The sequence below is a fragment of the Poecilia reticulata genome, chromosome 12 (genome assembly GCF_904066995.2).
Source record: "Poecilia reticulata chromosome 12, P_reticulata-male-v2, whole genome shotgun sequence".
NCBI classification, from domain to species: Eukaryota; Metazoa; Chordata; class Actinopteri; order Cyprinodontiformes; family Poeciliidae; genus Poecilia; species Poecilia reticulata.
Window position 1 is genome coordinate 32,217,430 of NC_088841.1, and position 21,869 is coordinate 32,239,298.

The 21,869-nt window shown below is 34.3% G+C and overlaps 2 long non-coding RNA genes across 4 annotated transcripts in view; one reads left to right on the plus strand and one right to left on the minus strand.

Annotated features, from left to right (window-relative positions):
* LOC145554076 (uncharacterized) overlaps positions 1-21,869 on the plus strand; it is a 332,923-nt gene that overhangs the window by 139,535 nt on the left and 171,519 nt on the right. The gene's annotated exons all lie outside the window — the stretch shown is intronic.
* LOC103457635 (uncharacterized) lies at positions 109-1,892 on the minus strand. Of its 2 annotated transcripts, XR_014090310.1 has the most exons (4): positions 1,865-1,892; positions 1,254-1,290; positions 1,043-1,073; positions 109-492 (listed from the first exon to the last, which is right to left on the minus strand). It is a non-coding gene; the product is annotated as an uncharacterized LOC103457635 (long non-coding RNA). The 2 variants fall into 2 exon arrangements; XR_014090309.1 differs by lacking the exon at positions 109-492 and having other exon boundaries at positions 838-1,073.

The following is a 21,869-nucleotide window of genomic DNA, read 5'->3' on the forward strand; positions in this document are numbered from 1 at the left end:
GAACAGAGCAGTGTGAGAGGGGAGATTCTCTCAGATTCTCAATGATAGTCAGATGAGTTACTGATGAACTCGATAGAAGTAGGATTTCTCAATATATAGCCNCAAAATCAATGCCACAAAATTCATGTCACAAAATCAATAGAAGAACTGTTCAGAGGTCACAGGACGTAAGATGTGAGTGGAAAACAGATCTAGTTACTGGTAAACTAGATTAAGAGAGACAGGCAAACATCAATTTGGCAGTAAACTGATGGTTGAAGAAATAAAGGGAACTCTGGTTACTGGTAAACCAGGCTCCTGAATTCGGAAAAACCAGGCCACCTATTGGGATGCTGGTTTTTGAAGAAATTCGTAGGAGAGTTTAGGGATGGGATAGTAAAATGCACAGTAAATGGTTTTCCAGATATGTTGGAAGGAAGAGGAAAGGAAAAAACACAGTTGGAAAATTAAAATGCTTCCGACAGTGGTTAGAAAAGAGGGTCCGTGGAACACCTGCGAGACAAAGAACAGCCAATAGACATCAAAATGAAACATTCTCAACAGAGCAGCTTCTGGGTCAGATTTCATCTGAAAAGGTTCAAACTGTGAAGAGATTCATACCTACTACTATTGTGAACTAAGCTTTGTGGTGTGAATTGGGTTGTTGCTGTGTTTTCATGACCTTTATTGAAATAGTTCAATGAATGTAGATTATGATATTCTTACTGAAATAAGATGCATCCCAGCATACCAACAGATAAAAGAGCCAGTTGCTTTAGCAGAATTTAATGTTGACTTGACCTTCTTCATCACAGAGATTAAAGTGAGTGACAGAAAACCTCATCATGAGTCCAGAAAACAACTCAGAGGGTTGTTGCAGTAGTGAGTCATGTTTCTTACAGGGTTTTGGACAACAGGGTCGTCATGTGAGCATAACCAACATATCCTGTTTGAATCTAATTTAAAGCAAATGTTTGTGGACATGATTTTATTCAAATTGTGTGTGAGTCAAGTTGGATCAGCTGTGACAGCTCGGCTGATCCACGTTGAAACATCCGCTCACCAGGGAGAAAGGTGTTTGGGTCCACTTCTCTCTGTGAGGGAGAGTAGAAACAGTTTGTTATTAGCTGACCAGAAAACCTTCAGGAGTCCAGAACACACATATCCGCTAAGGTTCTTTGTCCTCTGTACACAAGCTGCTTTGATCTAGACATTTCTGGACGTTTCAGCTAACTTTTTTAAATCAAATAAAGCCACATGCTGCTAGTACTCACCTCACTGAGCAGAATTTGGTGGAAATATCTAGGTTGTCTGAAAGGAGGGAAATAACAGTTAAATTTATTGAATTTATTTAACAAAGGCACATAGACAAAACAGACTAACGTAAAAAGCAGCAGTCCTATGTTTGCATCACTCTGCTTCTGCTGTGAGCGTCTGTCCCTAATAGGGCCATTTTAATAGTGCATTTGAAATTCTATTGCAATGAAGAGTTGGGAGTGACACTATTACCTTATTATGTTTCCAGACAAGGTTCTGTCTAAGGATTTTTTTAAAAAGACATCGAGTCTGTTTTTTTAGATACTAAAGATTGTAATGTATATGGATTTTAGACAGCTCATAAGATCACCACCTTGTTACACATTTGTTAGTGCACAAAGATGGTAGCACAGTCCAGAAAAAATATTCAACAAAATGAGGAAGTTTGCTAAAAAGCTTTAAAATTTTCAGTCCAATTGTGAGATTCTGTGTTCATAAATGTTGGTTCAGAATGAAACTGTCAAAAACATTCAGGTTTCCACATTGTCACTGTCTAATCGTATATTTCCAAATTTATTGTTAAAAACATTTGCGCTCGACAGGCTGCTGAACTTTGCAATGTACTTACCAGGCAAAGAACGCTGGTGAGCAGTTTTTCTTCATCTGTAAAAGACACTGGTGTGTTATCTCACAATTATTGACTGATCAGAAAAACACACAACGTTGTGTATATTAGGTTGAATTCCAACGTTAACACGTTAGAATGGTTTTCAGTTAGAAATATAGTAGGCGTCAATGATAGCATATCATGCTAACGGTCGGCACCCATCATAAATAGGAGGGTTAGCGGTTTATACTTCATTATGGTATGGCGATTCGTTAAGAAGCGATTATTAATATCTTTAAGAATGAAACCGTCTTTCATCTCTTACATTTTCTGATTATTGCAAGCCAGCTCTGCACGTCACAACCCAAGAACAAAGCAACGTTATCGAACAGCCTCTTAACGGCTGACCAGTCCGTTTCAGTTGAACTGAAAGTCTAATCAACTCCGAGGTTACCGTAGCAATTTTATACATATTTAGCTGAATAGAAGCTGATCATGAAGACAAATACTAACATACATGGTTTATAAATTAAGTCAATGGAAATACCCTCTGCAATCTGAATGGACAGGTTTTCATACGAGTGATACCGTCAATTTTAGCATATGCTAATGATTGTTTGCTTCAGAAAAAAACTCCGTATAGCGGCTTTCAGCTTTATTAAGTTACAGCCACACTTAAGAAGCAATTATGTAATAACTATTGACAAGGAACCGTCTCTCATTGTTATAATTTTATTATCACGACAGACCCAAATAACACACCGCTTACCTGTTGGGACAAACGAAGAAGTGAGAACGTAACGGCAAAGAACGTCACGTCATGTGTCAGAGGCATTCAGGAGGACTCGGATATTTCCACTTCGATTACGACTGTGGCTTTTACATGCTTGTTAAATCAATTCAAGAAAGATTTGGCACCAATTTTAAGTCTCATGTACAATTCGGGTTTTGAAACAAACATTTTGAACTGCATTTATTTCTTATCGAATTAGAATTAATTATAACATTCAAAATTATATAGACTAATTATTAATTCCCTTCGTTACTTATGCCTTACTGTGACTTTTGTTGAAAGTTAAAAATGTATTGGCATAAATTGTTATTAAATAACACTGCTTCTTCATCACTGTCATAAAAAATATTAAATAGAAAATATAAATGTAAATTTACTGTGGGAGAGGCGCTCATCAAATGCTGGTGACGTCAATGAACGCCACTTAAAGCCACTCAACTGCGCATGTCCATAAAGCCGTGGCAGGTTAACGTGTTCTTGTTTGTGCTCTTGTTCTCGCTACAGACAAACAACTAACACACTAAAGCAGGACTGTCGGCAAAAGCGGGCATTGGGAGAAATTATCCACCTCAGAGTCATGGTCACATCCATACTTATAGGTCTTTTTTTCTTCATCCCGCAGTTAATAAAATTAACGGCGGGCCAGATTAGGATTACACAAAACCACAGGTGCAAACCGGAGGTGCAAACCATTTAAGCAAAATTTAAATAATTAGATTCAAAATCAGATAGACTCCTTATTTCCCTTCGTTACTCATGTTTTACTGTGGCTTTTGTTCAAAGTTCAAAATGTATTAGATTTAAGTCTTATTAAATAGCATTGCTTTTTCATCACTGTCATGAACAGCGCTCTGTTGATGAATGACCGCTCTCACTACTTGTAGCTGACCAGATTTAGGGCGGCCATCTTGGAGCGGTCCACCCACTCAGCGTTATGTGTTTAACAGTCACGATGACGTATCAGCCCATTTAATCCATCATAACACGCTTTTTTGTTACTCGAAACCATATTCAAACATCTGTCAAAGCTTATAAGCAATGTATTTTTTAAGTATGTTTTATTACATAGTTAGCATATTTAAATATGATTAGTGGCTATAACAATAGAATAGGAATAGAATATTCTGATATTGATGTATGAAGAGCAAATTACAAAGCACAGCCGTTCATAAATTAATAAATTATTTAGTAATAATGTAACCTGGTTGTAATTCTCTTTTATTATAATACACAAAATGTCTTCTTTTGGTTATTTGTCTGTTTCCTTATCTTACTGAAACACCTCTGTCATTGTTTTAACCGTGTTATTTTAAGATCTGAAGCCCCTCCGTTTTATTTCTTCTTCTGTGGTATTGTCTTAAATTGTTTGCGCCCCTCCCCTTTTGACATGTTGTCCTGCGGGAAAGGTGTGTGCTTTTCATTTTTCCATCTAAATACATTCAGTTTATTTATACATCTATTAAGTTAATTTTAGTTTTATACTTTTGTTGGTGTAGGACTTGGAGCGGGCAGCCTATAACACGGTTGTTTTGTCTGTATTTTCGTCAGAAATAAACCGAGAATCATCCGCTTGAAAGAAACTGTGTCACGGTCCATTCACTCAAAAACCAGCACAACGCAGAAAAGGATCCGGTTACAATAGCAATACATATTTATGTTACAAAGACAAGTAAATAATTATTAATAATGTCACAATAATAATGATTAATACTGAATAATAAATATCATTCAGTATTAATATATATCATATATAACGGCCCGCCGTTATATATATATATATATATATATAATATATATATATATATTATATATAATATATATATATATAATATATATATATATATATATATATAATAAGCTTCAAGAGATAGTCTTGAAGAATGGGCTATGAGAATTATAAGAATTGCAAATATGCACTCTTGAGAATACAAGAATACATATTTTCTGAATGACTGCTGCTGAAATGCAAAAAAAAGTAGAAAGACTCTTAGGTAGGAAGATGACGCTTCGATTCATATATTAACAATAATTATATTGTTTTGCCCTTGTATCTGCTCTGATGCGTCTCTTCTCATCAACAGAAATGTTAATGGTTTTGTCATTTTCAATATGAACCTCTCACTTGTTTGGGTTGTCATTATCTATTTGAGCAATACTCTCAGGTTTGGATTTCTCCTGCCTTTTTGTCTCTTATGTTATTTATCTACAATCAGGTTAGTTTACATGTTGTCTTCTGAAAATGACAAAAAGAAAAGCAAAATCAAGAGAACAAATATGAATTAAAATAACAACATGCCTCAGCTTTATCACTATTTAAAACCTCTCAAACCCGACTTCGGCAATCTCCGTAAAAAACCGCTACACGTGTTTTTTATTTTTATTTTTATGGTCCGCTAAAGGCTTTCATCCTTCAAAAACTATCCGGCATACAATTTTTGCCCAAAATGTTATGGTTTTCCGGCTAATTAAAATCAGCTGACGGATTTAAAGGGGCGTGTCCATTTACATGCCCTGTCATCAAATACGGTGTAAGTAAATTTTCGGTCGGCTGACCGACAATGTTCGGTATGACTTGACACAGAGAAGACTCTTAACTTTGGATACTTGAAAATATTGGCTTTGTAACCTCACGTCAGGGTCGAAATTCACCTGAAACCCCCCCATGCTCTCTGAATGAATTTTAGCAGCTCTGAATAGTGCTACAACGGCGCTCCTGCTTCAAAGATCACACGAGCCAAGCTGATTACCCTCCCCGTTATCTTCCTGCTTCGTGCGTGGAAACTAAAAGCTAAATGGTGCGGAGGGGATTTCTCCAACCTGACTGTGCAGAAACCCACGTTTGGGAACTGATAAAGTGGTATTTTTATTGTGATCTCTTACTTTATAGTAGAATTTATATAATTTATTGCTTGAGCGAGGAATCTTAAGTTTTGAGAAGGTAGGAAAATTTTGCTGCAATTTAGTCTCTGATTTGTGCGTGATTTCATCACAATGTGAGGAGTCATAGAAAGAGCTGTCAGTTCATTGTTATGTATATTACACAGTGCACAATGGTACATTTTGCATGTATATGGTGTAAATGAAGGTTTGAAACTTGTATAATATATGGGCACAACTTCTGCCGCAAACAGGAACTGCGATTGTTTACATGTTAGCAACTTGCTAACCGACTTTTTAAGATCTTTTACAGTAGTTGCGCTGTTACAGACTTAAAGAATACGTGGTTTTCAGTTGTACTTTAACGTTTTCTCTCTTTACTTTTAAGCACACACAGCAGGTTCACAGCCTCACCGCCAGAGTCTAATTACACAAACACCAACACGCACGCGCGCGCGCACGCACCACACCACACACACACACACACACACACACACACACACACACACACACACACACACACAATACTTGATTACCTGAAAAAAGTCAAAAGTGAAGTTTAATTCATTTTACCCCTCTAGCCCGGAAGATTTGAGAATATTTAAACAGGCAGAAAACGTTGTGAATTAATGCATGGAAAAGGGATATGATTGTATAAGTTAAATTTCATCATACTACTTTTCAGACTCACAATCCACTGAATAAGTGAAGGATTTCCACTTATATATATATATGGTGTAAATTTCATTACCAAAGTTTATGTTATATGAAGAAAGTGTCATTCAATAGTAATCACCAATTTAATTTGAACAGGTTAACTGATTATTTTATGAACTATAACAAAGCAAGCAAAACAATTCTAAAAGACCTGAAATTTCAAGAGTGAAACATAACAATACCATTAAAAGCATAAACAGAGATTAGTCAAAATTTTAATAGTTGAAAAAAGTTGAAAAACTAAACTGAAAACATTTATTTTATTTAAATTGCAATTATTTTTTGATTATTTTTTTTATCTAATTTCCGTGAACCTCAATATCCACGACAAGGCTCCCGTCTTCCAGCATTTCATCAAACGGACTCCACAAATCTGCAGCAATCCGAAAGACTTCATCACTGTCCAGGAGGACATGTTTTTCATTTTCGTCTTCAGTGTCCATGACACCCATGACGACAGCCGCTTTTTTGTCTTCCATTTTTCCTGTTAATACAGTACAAAATATAGTATATTATATTAGAAATATAATCAGGTATGTCAATTTTCATGTTATCATCTAAAAATGAGAACAAAAAAAGAAAACCAACACCAATGTTAAATGTCAAATAACAGTAGCAACTTGTTTGATCTTTTGCTATATATGCTATTTCCTTCAGGTTTACGTTTTTTTAAGTCCAAGATCATTTGTTATGTGCATTTCATCAATCAGCAAGTTCAAAGTTATTCATATAATAAAATATCATACAGTCAGCAACTGTAAATGAAGCAACAACAACAAGCATGACATTTGGTCAACACCATCATCAAAAACATTAACATTGTGGATGTTGGTTCCAGATTTGTGGTGCATTTATGTTAATTGTTGTTTCTCCTTTATTTAAGTCTTCTTTTGGCAAAGCATAATAGACTTGATCAGAAAGTATTGAATGGTTTCCAGGATATCAAAATATGTAATAAGCCATTCCATAATTTGAAGTTGACAAAAATTACAAGGTTAGCTCTGAGCATTTGCACTTTTCACACTTTGTATATCTCCAAAGTTTAGCAAATAATTTTAATTAGAATGCCTCAATTTTAAAATATATGCACATTTGCTTTAAATGTCTAAATCTACTTAAAATTAATTTACTTCTTCAGGAATTGACAACATACCTGAATTGTTGTAAAGTGTGCTTTGCAGCTGTAATCCATAGCCAGAATCCTGGCACCGAACATGTGTAATTTTGACCTGTTGGCCAATTGCCAGTTCCACCAGGGTTGCTTCCCTCCAAAGGGAGACGGGCATTGTGCAGCTGCCCTGTAATTAAAGAATTATTGACAAAAAAATTAGAGATTTATCCAAGAGTTATCCAAGAGTCAACAACAAACAAACCCACCAATCTACCTTTCTGACCAGACGCTGCAAAATTAACATGCAAGCTGGTTCATGACACAAAAGCTGGTTTTATGTCATGAACTTGACACACACACGCACACACACACACACACACACACACACACACACACACACACACACACCACACACACACACACACACACACCATTTCCTTAGGCACTTACCTTTTTTTATCCAATATTATTTGTTTTAAAAATAAATGACAACTGCAGCTTTGAACAAGTCTTAAAACAAGTTATTATACCTCTTTCAGCCGCACTGTCCGGATTGGCACCATCATTTTCCCGACATCACAAGCCTGACCGCAGCAAACTGAGAAGTACAAAGAAAAGTACTTTTAGAGTTCGCATATTGTTCTGTAATGGGGCCTTTCATGTTATCTTCTACCCCGTTGAGATTTACAGTTAGCAAATTAAGTCCTCTCTTATGGAAAAAATTAAGAAATATAAGAAAAATCCTACCTCCACAATTCCCCTTGCACCGTCATCAGTCCTTTTGACTCCGCTGCCTTCTCCAGATGGGCCATTGGTGCTGCTGGGTTTAAAATGGCCTCTGCTTTCTGTAAAAGCTCTGGAGTGATGTTCACCTTCGGCCCTTTATAAAATTGCGTGGCGGGAGTGACGTTAATGATAAGGGGCGCTCGAGCCCCTGAGAGCGTAGCTCCTCATCACATAAGATGGCCCTCACAAAGGTTTTTGAATTTTTTTCAAATATAATTATTTTCCAATCGTTTGCCCATCTGTGACAGTTAGAATTTGATTTTTCTTTTCTGTAATACCTTTGCTTTACCCTCCTTACTGCCCAGCTAATTACTTTTCTTCCTCTCTTATCTTTATTACTGCGATGTTTACTGGTGGTGGCCTGTAGATCGGCGATTGTGCGCGGTTTATTATGGTAGATAGAGCCATCCTAGGGGGAAGTGAAGGACAGAAACAAAATGTCAGTATTACAAACCCCATCAAGAGTCAACAGTGTCACCTCCTCAGCCCCACGCTTTAATGGGGCAAAGGACACATATTAAAGCGAAGAAGCTGTTTACCACACAATAAACAGCAGTTTCAACTGAACAGGCAAATGGTTAAATAGCTGTTCAACACTTTACAGCAGATAAACACCTGATAAACGGTTTAGCCGTTGAACCAAAATCCTGTATTCAGTATTCAGTATTCAACGGCTGAACCGTTTGTTCCAAAGAAGTCACAGTTAGGCTTCACCTAACAGTGTTATAACGGACATTCAGTTTTAACTGTTAGGTAGTTTAACCTCCGCCCAACGGCAGTTTTAACGGCAAGTTAAAACTGGTGGTGGCGCCACCGGTTTTAACTATAGAAGTTAGTTATTAGATTTATTATTATTTATTATTTAATGCTTTTATCTAGGACCACCGACTTAAGAACGCCTTTTAAATCTCACCTGGGGGCCGATAGAACTAAAGATTGAAGGCTGTTGCTACAACTCAACGGGCTGGCCCGCTTAACTATCCACCCGTTGGACCGAGGTGGGCGGCTCCCGATTACACGTCATGAAACAATAGTCAATAAATAAATTGTAACATTTTACTTCCGATTCAATGTTATTACATTTACCTGTAGCTCGAAACATATGAACATAGCAATAACCCAGAAATTAAGAATTTAGACAAAACTTACTTTGTCGTCTTCTGGAAATGCTGAAAATGACCACGGCGATTTGGATGGAACGTATTATAGCCTACATGCAGCGCTCACGAGCGTCTTCACATCCAATCAAATAAGGAATGCAGCCTTTACAGTCAGTAGCCAGATTCGACTTACAGTCGTGATTAATTATTTTTTTTACTTTCACAAGGAGGAAGTATGAATCGTTAATCGCTCCAGAAAATATTTGTGTGTGTGTGTGTGTGTGTGTATATATATATTTATATATATTTTATATATATATATTTTTTTTATATATATATATATATTCTTTTATTGTCATCATTTATTCACGTTGTTTCCGTATATCAACTGCAGTCATCCCTCTTAATGTCCACCGGACTCTCGGTTGCTGTCAGCTGTTCGTTGTTTGGGTTCCCTTAATTTCTTTATGACTCAGTGATTTCTGATTGGCTGCCTGCAACAGTCACACCCCGCACATCGAACCGGGCCCGTCAGCAATTGCGGGCATTTTATTAGAATTCTGCGCCCAGTCATTCCACATCTCTGCTGAAAGGTCCTTTTTTCTTCTTCTTTCTTCCCCGCACTTCCAATATCTATGCCTTAGGTACACTTCCTTTCAGTAGTCACAACTGTTTAATCCATTTTAGCAGGTCATATCAGTTTTTCCGAGCCCCATTTAAACGCAACACGAACGCTAAACATCCTGTAATTCCAAGCAGGAAATTACAGGATCGTATTCATGCTTTACTGTGGCTTTTGTTCAAAGTTCAAAATGTTTAGATGTAAGTCTTACTAAATAGCACTGCTTCTTCAACACTGTCATGAACAGCGCTCTGTGACTGTGATGAGTGACTGCTCTCACTATTGTCGCTGACGAGATTTAGGGCGGCCATCTTGGAGCGGTCACCCACTCAGCGTTATGTGTTTAGCAGTCACGATGACGTATCAACCTATTTATTCGATCATAACACGCTTTTTTGTTACTGGAGACCATATTCAACATCTATCAAAGCTATATAAACAATTGTATTTTTTAAGTATGTTTTAATACATAGTTCAGCATATTTAAACTGTCAGTTCATTATTATGAATCTAATTATGTCAAAGTGGGAAGTGTTTAACTATAAATACACTTTAAGTGGTGTTTAGAAAAATAGTCATTCCACTAATTTATACTAATTAACAGAAGCCAAAATTTGTACAAAACCTGAACTCTTTAAAATGTTGATAGTGAAATGTAACAAAAAGCATAAATTAGCAGAGCTGAAATTATCACAGAACTCAAATTAAAATGTAGCCCTAGCGAAATCTGTAAGACTCTTCCGCATACTTATCACCACGGCTCATCCCACCAATCAGACGCACCACCTCTCTACCTCGATCCAATCACCTGGCAAGAGATCCTTCAAAAGGCGAAGCAACCACAGATCCACCCGCTTCAGCCCTGCTTCAACCCACTCATCCCCGTTTCCACCACCAGCCACCCAGATCCTCCAGTCCCCTCAAGACTCCTCTCTCCAAGCTCCGCTCCACCACCAGGACTGGGCCCGGGAAGACCTATCTGACTTCGTTCGAGTCGATCATCAAGCTCGCTGCAATTCTCGCTCGCAGGTCTTCCGCCGGTGTCCGAGCGCCAAATTCTCGGTCCAATAAAATGTCTAACTGCTGTTCTCTCTCTGTGTGAGTCTCTACAGATTGCATTCTACTTTCACATGAGAAAGTAATTGATATTATCGTAAATATTTTGGAACACATAATCAAGGAATGTTTGAAATTTTCAAATTGACGGCAATAAACAATCGACATCAATAGCTTATGACAAAATTATTTTTATTTCATCATTATTACGTTGTTCCACACATCAACTGCAGTCTTCCCTCTATATTGTCCACCGACTCCTGCAATGTTCTTTGTTTGGATCTTTTCCGTGTTATGACTCCCGTTTCTATTGGCTGCCTGCAACAGACAGAATAGGCAACAAAAATTTATTGAGAGGATTTATTTTGGTAAAATTATTTTATACTTCCATGATTTCTTTACATTCATTCTTATATCTGCTCTGAGCTTCTCTCTCCACATCAACATCCAGGCTGCCAGGAGCAGAGAAATGTTATGGTTTGTTACATTCAGAAGAATCTCTCACTGTTTGGTTGTCAGTCTCCATTCGACAGTAATCACATGTTTTTATCATATTATCCACCTTATTCCTAACCCCCATGAGCTTGTATAATTTATGGCACAACGTTTACTGCAAACCGAACTACCACTTGTTTGGTTAGAACTAGCTATTTTCAGACCATTTAGGCAATGAAAATATATATATATATATATACTAAATAGCACTAAATAGCTATTTAGTATATAATAGCTATTTATATACTAGCATTTAGTATATATATATACTAAAGCTAGTATAATATATATATAATATATATATATATATTATATATAATATATATATATTATATAATATATATATATATATATATATTGGTCACACTCAGAGAAGGTATACCATAATTCAGCTGAAGAAGCAAAGTTGTGTGCAACGATAATTATTTGAAAAGTAAAAAAGTGAAACAGACTGAGACAGAGCTAATTGCACAAAAGGAAATTAGTGCAAACCCAGAAATAGTTGAAACAATTGATAGTAAAACAGCAAATAGATTAATTAGGGAACACAAAACCAAATATTTGCAGGAGTAAAACAGAGCAAAACAAAAGATGAAGGTCTAAGAAGCAGAACATGTTGATAATAATTGCTGAAATTGATTAAACATTGCAGAAGAGCTTAGAAGATAGTAATACATGTAGAGTAGAAACATACAGAAAAGACAAGCAAAATGCATAGAAACAGAAATAGTTGAAACGATTGAATAGTGAATATATATATTAATATAATAGTGAATTAATAGTGAATTATACTGTATAAATTATATAATATATAAAATAGCAGAATTCAGCAGAAGAAGCAGGAGTTGTGTGCAACCTGAATTATTTGAAAAAGTCAAAAAGTGAAACAGAGTTTAAGAAAGAGCATAATTGAAACAGGAAATAAGTGCAATCCCAGAAAGTTGAAACAATTGAATAGTGAAACAGTAATAAGTATAAAAAATTAGTGGAAACAGTAAACCAGAAATATTTGAAGGAGTAAAACAGATAAACAAAACGATAAAAGAAGCAGAATGTTTGATATATGAATTTATAAAATTGATTAAAGATAGTAGAAGATCTTAAAAATAGTAAAACCAGTAGAACCAGAAGGCAAACAGAAAAGTAGACAAGCAGAAAGCATAGACACAGATAAAAACAGAGCACAAGAAGAAATACATTGAAAGAATAGGAGAAATGTGACAAGGTTTATACTCCAGAGGAGTTTAACAGAAAACAGTAAACCTGTAGCAAAGATGTAATTCCATAAGTAGACACTAGTGGCTACATTTTAATGCATAAATATTTCTCTACAGTGAAAATGTATGAACAGCATAATTTGTTTAAAAAGCAGAAAAGTTCAAAACGGCAGTTACTAGAGTGGCACTCAAGTAACTGAAATCAGTTACAGAGTTCCACCATAGGAAATAATGGGGCAAAAGATTTGCACAAAAGGGCAATTATTTCAAAAAGTGCAATAGTGAAGTTACCAAAAGTCATAGCACATTCTCCTGAAGAGCTGAACGTTTGATATATAAATTAGTACAATTAGTGAAAGATAGTGAGAGTAGTTAAACCATGAAAAACGTACGGAAGACAGAATAATAATAATAATAATAATAAAGATAAAGAAAACAAATCACTAGAAGCATTGAGCATCTCACGAAAAGAGAAACAGAATCACTAAAGTGAGAATGCATTGAATGCATTCTCACTGATAATAATAAAGGAAACAGAAACACTATAATTGAGAATGCATTGAATGCATTCTTACTGATAAAGAGAAACAGAAACACAATAGTGAGAATGCATGGAATGCATTCTCACTGATAATAAAGGGAAACAGAATCACTATAAGTGAGAATTCATTGAATGCATTCTCACTGATAAAGGGAAACAGAAACACTATAAGTGAAATGCATGAATGCATTCTCACTGATAACTAGAAAAATAGCTGTTCCTAGCGAAACAGCCGTGAGAATGCATATTAGCAGAATGACTGCTGCAGAAATGCCAGAAAAAGTAGAGAAAAGCTTAAGAAGTAGAAGAAAGCAGAAGAAATTGAAATAGTTGAAACAGTTGAACAGTGAAATGTAGCAAACTGCAGAAATTAGCTGAAGCTGAAATTAGTACACCACCAGAAATATTTGAAGAAGTGAAACTTAACATAAAGGGCCAAATAAGCATATTTGCAGAATGATTGATGGAGAAATATAAGAAACTTGAGAACAAAGAGTAAGAAAAGCATAAGAAGGCTAGTCATACTTTGTAGAAATCCTTTGCCAAGTAGTGAAACTTTGCAAAAGTGTTGCAGAATTCAGCTGAAGAAGCAGAAGTTTGTGTGCAACATGAATTATTTGAAAAAGTCAAAAAGTGAAACAGAGCGTAAGAAAGAGCACAATTAGCACACGAGGAAATTAGTGCAAACCCAGAAATAGTTGAAACAATTGAACAGTGAAACAGCAAAAAGCTTAAATTAGCGGAATCAGAAAAACCAGAAATATTTGAAGGAGTAAAACAGAGCAAAACCAAAAGCAATAAGGGTCAGAAGAAGCAGAAAAGTTTGATATATGAATTGATAAAATTGATAAAAGTTTGAGAAGACCTTTGCAGACAGTAAAACCAGTAGAACCAAAGGAATAGCCAGAAAAGTAGAAAAGCAAAATGCATAGAAACATAGAAATAGTTGAAACAATTGAATAGTGAATATACTATATTAATATATTTAATAGTGAATTAATAGTGAATTATACTGTATAAATTATATAAATTATATAATATGTAAATTATAGCAGAATTCAGCAGAAGAAGCAGGAGTTTGTGTGCAACCTGAATTATTTGAAAAAGTCAAAAAGTGAAACAGAGTTTAAGAAAGAGCATAATTGAAACAACAGGAAATTAGTGCAATCCCAGAAATAGTTGAAACAATTGAATAGTGAAACAGTAATAAGTATAAAAAATTAGTGGAAACAGTAAACCAGAAATATTTGAAGGAGTAAAACAGAGCAAAACTTAAAGCAAACAGGGTCAGAAGAAGTAGAAATGTTTGATATATGAATTTATAAAATTGATTAAAGATTGTAGAAGATCTTCAAATATAGTAAAACCAGTGGAACCAGAAGGAAAACAGAAAAGTAGACAAGCAGAATGCATAGACACAGATAAAAACAGAGCACAAGAAGAAAATACATTGAAAGAATAGGAGAAAGTGTGACAAGGTTGTACTCCAGAGGAGTTTAACAGAAAACAGTAAATCCTGTAACAATCATAGTAATAATTCCATAAAGTAGACACTAGTGGCTACATTTTAATGCATAAAATATTTCTATACAGTGAAATATGTATGAACAGCATAATTTTGTTCATAAAAGAGCAGAAAAAGTTCAAAAACGGCAGTTACTAGAGTGGCCACTCAAGTAACTGAAATCAGTTACAGAGTTCCACCATAGGAAATAATGGGGCAAAATATTTGCACAAAAGTGCAATTATTTCAAAAAGTGCAATAGTGAAGTTTACCAAAAGTCATAGCTCCATTCTCCTGAAGGAGCTGAACGTTTTGATATATAAATTAGTACAATTAGTGAAAGATAGTGAAAGTAGTTAAGCGACAAAAAACGTACGGAAGACAGAATAATAATAACTAGAAAAATAGCTGTTCCTAGCGAAACAGCCGTGAGAGTGCATATTTGCAGAATGACTGCTGAAGAAATGCCAGAAAGAGTACAGAAAAGCTTAAGTAGAAGAAAGCAGAAGAAATTGAAAATATTTGAAACAGTTGAACAGTGAAATGTAGCAAACTGCAGAAATTAGCTGAAGCTGAAATTAGTACACCACCAGAAATATTTGAAGAACTGAAACTTAACATAAGGGGCCAAATAAGCATATTTGCAGAATGATTGATGGAGAAATATAAGAAACTTGAGAACAAAGAGTTAGAAATTGGATAAAAGCATAAGAAAGCTACTTATATATTGTAGAAATCCTTTGCCAAGTAGTGAAACTTAGCAAAAGTGTTGCAGAATTCAGCTGAAGAAGCAGAAGTTTGTGTGCAACATGAATTATTTGAAAAAGTCAAAAAGTGAAACAGAGCGTAAGAAAGAGCACAATTAGCACACGAGGAAATTAGTGCAAACCCAGAAAAGTTGAAACAATTGAACAGTGAAACATTAAAAAGCTTAAATTAGCGGAATCAAAAAACCAGAAAATTTTAAGGAGTAAAACAGAGCAAAACCAAAAGCAATAAGGGCCAGAAGAAGCAGAAAAGTTTGATATATGAATTGATAAAATTGATAAAAGTTTGAGAAGACCTTTGCAGACAGTAAAACCAGTAGAACCAAAGGAATATCCAGAAAAGTAGACAAGCAAAATGCATAGAAACATAGAAATGGTTGAAACAATTGAATAGTGAATATACTATATTAATAAGATAATAGTGAATAAATAGTAATTATACTGTATAAATTATATAAAGTATATAATATATAAATTATAGAGGAATTCAGCAGAAGAAGCAGGAGTTTGTGTGCAACCTGAATTATTTGAAAAAGTCAAAAAGTGAAATAAAGTTTAAGAAAGAGCATAATTGAAACAAAAGGAAATAAGTGCAATCCCAGAAATAGTTGAAACAATTAAATAGTGAAACAGTAATAAGTATAAAAAATTAGTGGAAACAGTAAACCAGAAATATTTGAAAGAGTAAAACAGAGGAAAAACTAAAGCAAAAAGGGTCAGAAGAAGCAGAAATGTTTGATATATTAATTTATAAAATTGATTAAAAATTTAGAAGATCTTCAAATATAGTAAAACCAGTGGAACCAGAAGTAAAACAGAAAAGTAGACAAGCAGAATGCATAGACACAGATAAAAACAGAGCACAAGAAGAAAATACATTGAAAGAATAGGAGAAAGTGTGACAAGGTTGTACTCCAGAGGAGTTTAACAGAAAACAGTAAATCCTGTAACAATGATAGTAATAATTCCATAAAGTAGACACTAGTGGCTACATTTTAAAGCATAAAATATCTCTCTACAGTGAAATATGTATGAACAGCATAATTTGTTTATAAAAGAGCAGAAAAAGTACAAAAACGGCAGTTACTAGAGTGGCCACTCAAGTAACTGAAATCAGTTAGAGAGTTCCACCATAGAAAATAATGGGGCAAAATATTAGCACAAAGGTGCAATTATTTCAAAAAGTGCAATAGTGAAGTTTACCAAAAGTCATAGCTCCATTCTCCTGAAGGAGCTGAACGTTTTGATATATAAATTAGTACAATTAGTGAAAGATAGTGAAAGTAGTTAAGCGACAAAAAACGTACGGAAGACAGAATAATAACTAGAAAAATAGCTGTTCCTAGCGAAACAGCCGTGAGAATGCATATTTGCAGAATGACTGCTGCAGAAATGCCAGAAAAAGTACAGAAAAGCTTAAGAAGTAGAAGAAAGCAGAAGAAATTGAAATAGTTGAAACAGTTGAACAGTGAAATGTAGCAAACTGCAGAAATTAGCTGAAGCTGAAATTAGTACACCACCAGAAATATTTGAAGAAGTGAAACTTAACATAAAGGGCCAAATAAGCATATTTGCAGAATGATTGATTGAGAAATATAAGAAACTTGAGAACAATGAGTAAGAAAAGCATAAGAAGGCTAGTCATACTTTGTAGAAATCCTTTGCCAAGTAGTGAAACTTTGCAAAAGTGTTGCAGAATTCAGCTGAAGAAGCAGAAGTTTGTGTGCAACATGAATTATTTGAAAAAGTCAAAAAGTGAAACAGAGCGTAAGAAAGAGCACAATTAGCACACGAGGAAATTAGTGCAAACCCAGAAATAGTTGAAACAATTGAACAGTGAAACAGCAAAAAGCTTAAATTAGCGGAATCAGAAAAACCAGAAATATTTGAAGGAGTAAAACAGAGCAAAACAAAAAGCAATAAGGGTCAGAAGAAGCAGAAAAGTTTGACATATGAATTGATAAAATTGATAAAAGTTTGAGAAGACCTTTGCAGACAGTAAAACCAGTAGAACCAAAGGAATAGCCAGAAAAGTAGAAAAGCAAAATGCATAGAAACATAGAAATAGTTGAAACAATTGAATAGTGAATATACTATATTAATATATTTAATAGTGAATTAATAGTGAATCATACTGTATAAATTATATAAATTATATAATATGTAAATTATAGCAGAATTCAGCAGAAGAAGCAGAAGTTTGTGGGAAACCTGAATTATTTGAAAAAGTCAAAAAGTGAAACAGAGTTTAAGAAAGAGCATAATTGAAACAAAAGGAAATTAGTGCAAATCCAGAAATAGTTGAAACAATTGAATAGTGAAACAGCAATAAGCATAGAAAATTAGTGGAAACAGTAAACCAGAAATATTTGAAGGGGTAAGAAGTAGAAGAAAGCAGAAGAAAGCGGAAGAAATAGAAATAGTTGAAACTATTGAATAGTGAATATACTATATTAATTTATTAATAGTGAATTAATAGTGAATTATACTGTATAAATTATATAAATTATATAATATATTAATTATAGCAGAATTCAGCAGTAGCAGGAGGTTGTGTGCAACCTGAATTATTTGAAAAAGTCAAAAAGTGAAACAGAGTTTAAGAAAGAGCATAATTGAAACAACAGGAAATTAGTGCAATCCCAGGAATAGTTGAAACAATTAAATAGTGAAACCGTAATAAGTATAAAAAATTAGTGAAAACAGTAAACCAGAAATATTGAAGGAGTAAAACAGAGGAAAACCAAAAGCAAAAAGGGTCAGAAGAAGAAGAAATGTTTGATATATGAATTTATAAAATTGATTAAAGATAGTAGAAGATCTTAAAAGATAGTAAAACCAGTAGAACCAGAAGGCAAACAGAAAAGTAGACAAGCAGAATGCATAGACACAAATAAAAACAGAGCACAAGAAGAAAATACATTGAAAGAATAGGAGAAAGTGTGACAAGGTTGTACTCCAGAGGAGTTTAACAGAAAACAGTAAATCCTGTAACAATCATAGTAATAATTCCATAAAGTAGACACTAGTGGCTACATTTTAAAGCATAAAATATTTGTCTACAGTGAAATATGTATGAACAGCATAATTTTGTTTCTAAAAGAGCTGAAAAAGTACAAAAACGGCAGTTACTAGAGTGGCCACTCTAGTAACTGAAATCAGTTACAGAGATCCACCATAGGAAATAATGGGGCAATAAATTTGCACAAAAGGGCAATTATTTCAAAAAGTATAATAGTGAAGTTTACCAAAAGATATAGCTCCATTCTCCTGAAGAAGCTGAACGTTTTGATATATAAATTAGTACAATTAGTGAAAGATAGTGAAAGTAGTTAAGCGACAAAAAACGTACGGAAGACAGAATAATAATAATAAAGAGAAACAGAAACACTATAAGTGAGAATGCATTGAATGCATTCTCACTGATAATAATAATAATAAAGAAAAACAGAAACACTATAAGTGAGAATGCATTGAATGCATTCTCACTGACTAGAAAAATAGCTGTTCCTAGCGAAACAGCCGTGAGAATGCATATTTGCAGAATGACTGCTGCAGAAATGCAAGAAAATGTGGAGAAAAGCTTAAGAAGTAGAAGAAAGCATGAGCAATTGAAATAGTTGAAACAGTTGAATAGTGAAACGTAGCAAACTGCAGAAATTAGCTGAAGCTGAAATTAGTACACAAACAGAAATATTTAAAGATGTGAAACATAACATAAAGTGCCAAATAAGCATATTTGCAGAATAATTGATGGAGAAATATGAGAAACTTGAGAACAAAGAGTAAGAAATTGGAAAAAAGCATAAGAAAGCTAGTCATACATTGTAGAAATCCTTTGCCAAGTAGTGAAACTTAGCAAAAGTGTTGCAGAATTCAGCTGAAGAAGCAGAAGTTTGTGTGCAACATGAATTATTTGAAAAAGTCAAAAAGTGAAACAGAGCGTAAGAAAGAGCACATTTAGCACACGAGGAAATTAGTGCAAACCCAGAAATAGTTGAAACAATTGAACAGTGAAACAGCAATAAGCATAAAAAATTAGTGGAAACAGTAAACCAGAAATATTTGAAGGAGTAAAACAGAAAAACCAAAAGCAAAAAGGGTAAGAAGAAGCAGAAATGTTTTATATATGAATTTATAAAATTGATTAAAGATTGTAGAAGATCTTAAAAGATGGAAAAACCAGTAGAACCAGAAGGCAAACAGAAAAGTAGACAAGCAAAAGTCATAGAAACATGGAAATAGTTGAAACAATTGAATAGTGAATATACTATATTAATAGTATAATAGTGAATTAATAGTGAATTATATTGTATAAATTATATAATATATAAATTATAGCAGAATTCAGCAGAAGAAGCAGGAGTTTGTGGGCAACCTGAAATATTTGAAAAAGTCAAAAAGTGAAACAGAGTTTAAGAAAAAGCATAATTGAAACAAAAGGAAATTAGTGCAAATCCAGGAATAGTTGAAACAATTGAATAGTGAAACAGCAATAAGCATAAAAATTAGTGGAAACAGTAAACTAGAAATATATGAAGGTGTAAAAAAGAGGAGAAAACAAAAAGGGTCAGAAGAAGTAGAAATGTTTGATATATGAATCTATAATATTGATTAGTGATTGTCGAAGATCTTAAAAGATTGTAAAACCGGTAGAACCAGAAGGCAAACAGAAAAGTAGACAAGCAAAATGCATAGAAACATGGAAATAGTTGAAACAATTGAATAGTGAATATACTATATTAATAGTATAATAGTGAATTAATAGTGAATTATATTGTATAAATTATATATTATATAAATTATAGCAGAATTCAGCAGAAGAAGCAGGAGTTTGTGTGCAACCTGAATTATTTGAAAAAGTCAAAAAGTGAAACAGAGTTAAGAAAGAGCATAATTGAAACAACAGGAAATTAGTGCAATCCCAGGAATAGTTGAAACAATTGAATAGTGAAACAGCAATAAGCAAAAAAAATTAGTGGAAACAGTAAACCAGAAATATTTGAAGGAGTAAAACAGAGGAAAACCAAAAGCAAAAAGGGTTAGAAGAAGCAGAAATGTTTGATATATGAATTTATAAAATTGATTAAAGATAGTAGAAGATCTTAAAAGATAGTAAAACCAGTAGATCCAGAAGGCAAACAGAAAAGTAGACAAGCAGAATGCATAGACACAGAGAAAAACAGAGCACAATAAAAAAATACATTGAAAGAATAGGAGAAAGTGTGACAAGGTTGTACTCTAGAGGAGTTTAACAGAAAACAGTAAATCTTGTAGCAATGATAGTAATAATTCCATAAAGTAGACACTAGTGGCTACATTTTAAAGCATAAAATATTTCTCTACAGTGAAATATGAATGAACAGCATAATTTTGTTTCTAAAAGAGCAGAAAAAGTACAAAAACGGCAGTTACTAGAGTGGCCACTCAAGTAACTGAAATCAGTTAGAGAGTTCCACCATAGGAAATAATGGGGCAAAATATTTGCACAAAAGGGCAATTATTTCAAAAAGTGCAATAGTGAAGTTTACCAAAAGTCATAGCTCCATTCTCCTGAAGGAGCTGAACGTTTTGATATATAAATTAGTACAATTAGTGAAAGATAGTGAGAGTAGTTAAACCACAAAAAACGTACGGAAGACAGAATAATAATAAAGATAAAGAAAAACAGAAACACTATAAGTGAGAATGCATTGAATGCATTCTCACTGATAATAATAAAGATAAAGAAAAACAGAAACACTATAAGTGAGAATGCATTGAATGCATTCTCACTGATAAAGATAAAGAAAAACAGAATCACTATAAGTGAGAATGCATTGAATGCATTCTCACTGATAAAGATAAAGAAAAACAGAAACACTATAAGTGAGAATGCATTGAATGCATTCTCACTGATAAAGAAAAACAGAAACACTATAAGTGAGAATGCATTGAATGCATTCTCACTGATAATAATAAAGGGAAACAGAAACACTATAAGTGAGAATGCATTGAATGCATTCTCACTGATAATAAAGAGAAACAGAAACACTATAAGTGAGAATGCATTGAATGCATTCTCACTGATAATAAAGAGACATTCTATTGGGTGTAGAACAATAGGTGCCTGCCATGCAATGCATGGAGGCAGTACTGACTTGCTTCGCAAGTCAGTACTGCTCTCCTTATGCATTGCTATGGCATGCCCCTAATAATATATATTTCGGGAAAAACCTTTAGAAGAAAGGAAAACGTTTCTCAAAGAAAGTGGCATCTGTTTCAAGTGTTGCAACTCCTCAGCACACACTGCCAGAGACTGCCAAACTATTGTTATGTGCACTGAATGCAGCAGTGACAGACACTCTTCAGCACTACACCCGGGTCAGGCACCATGGGTAAAAGACACCAAACCACCAATAGAGCACGGCGGGGAGCCAGAACCCATTCAAACTTAAGAA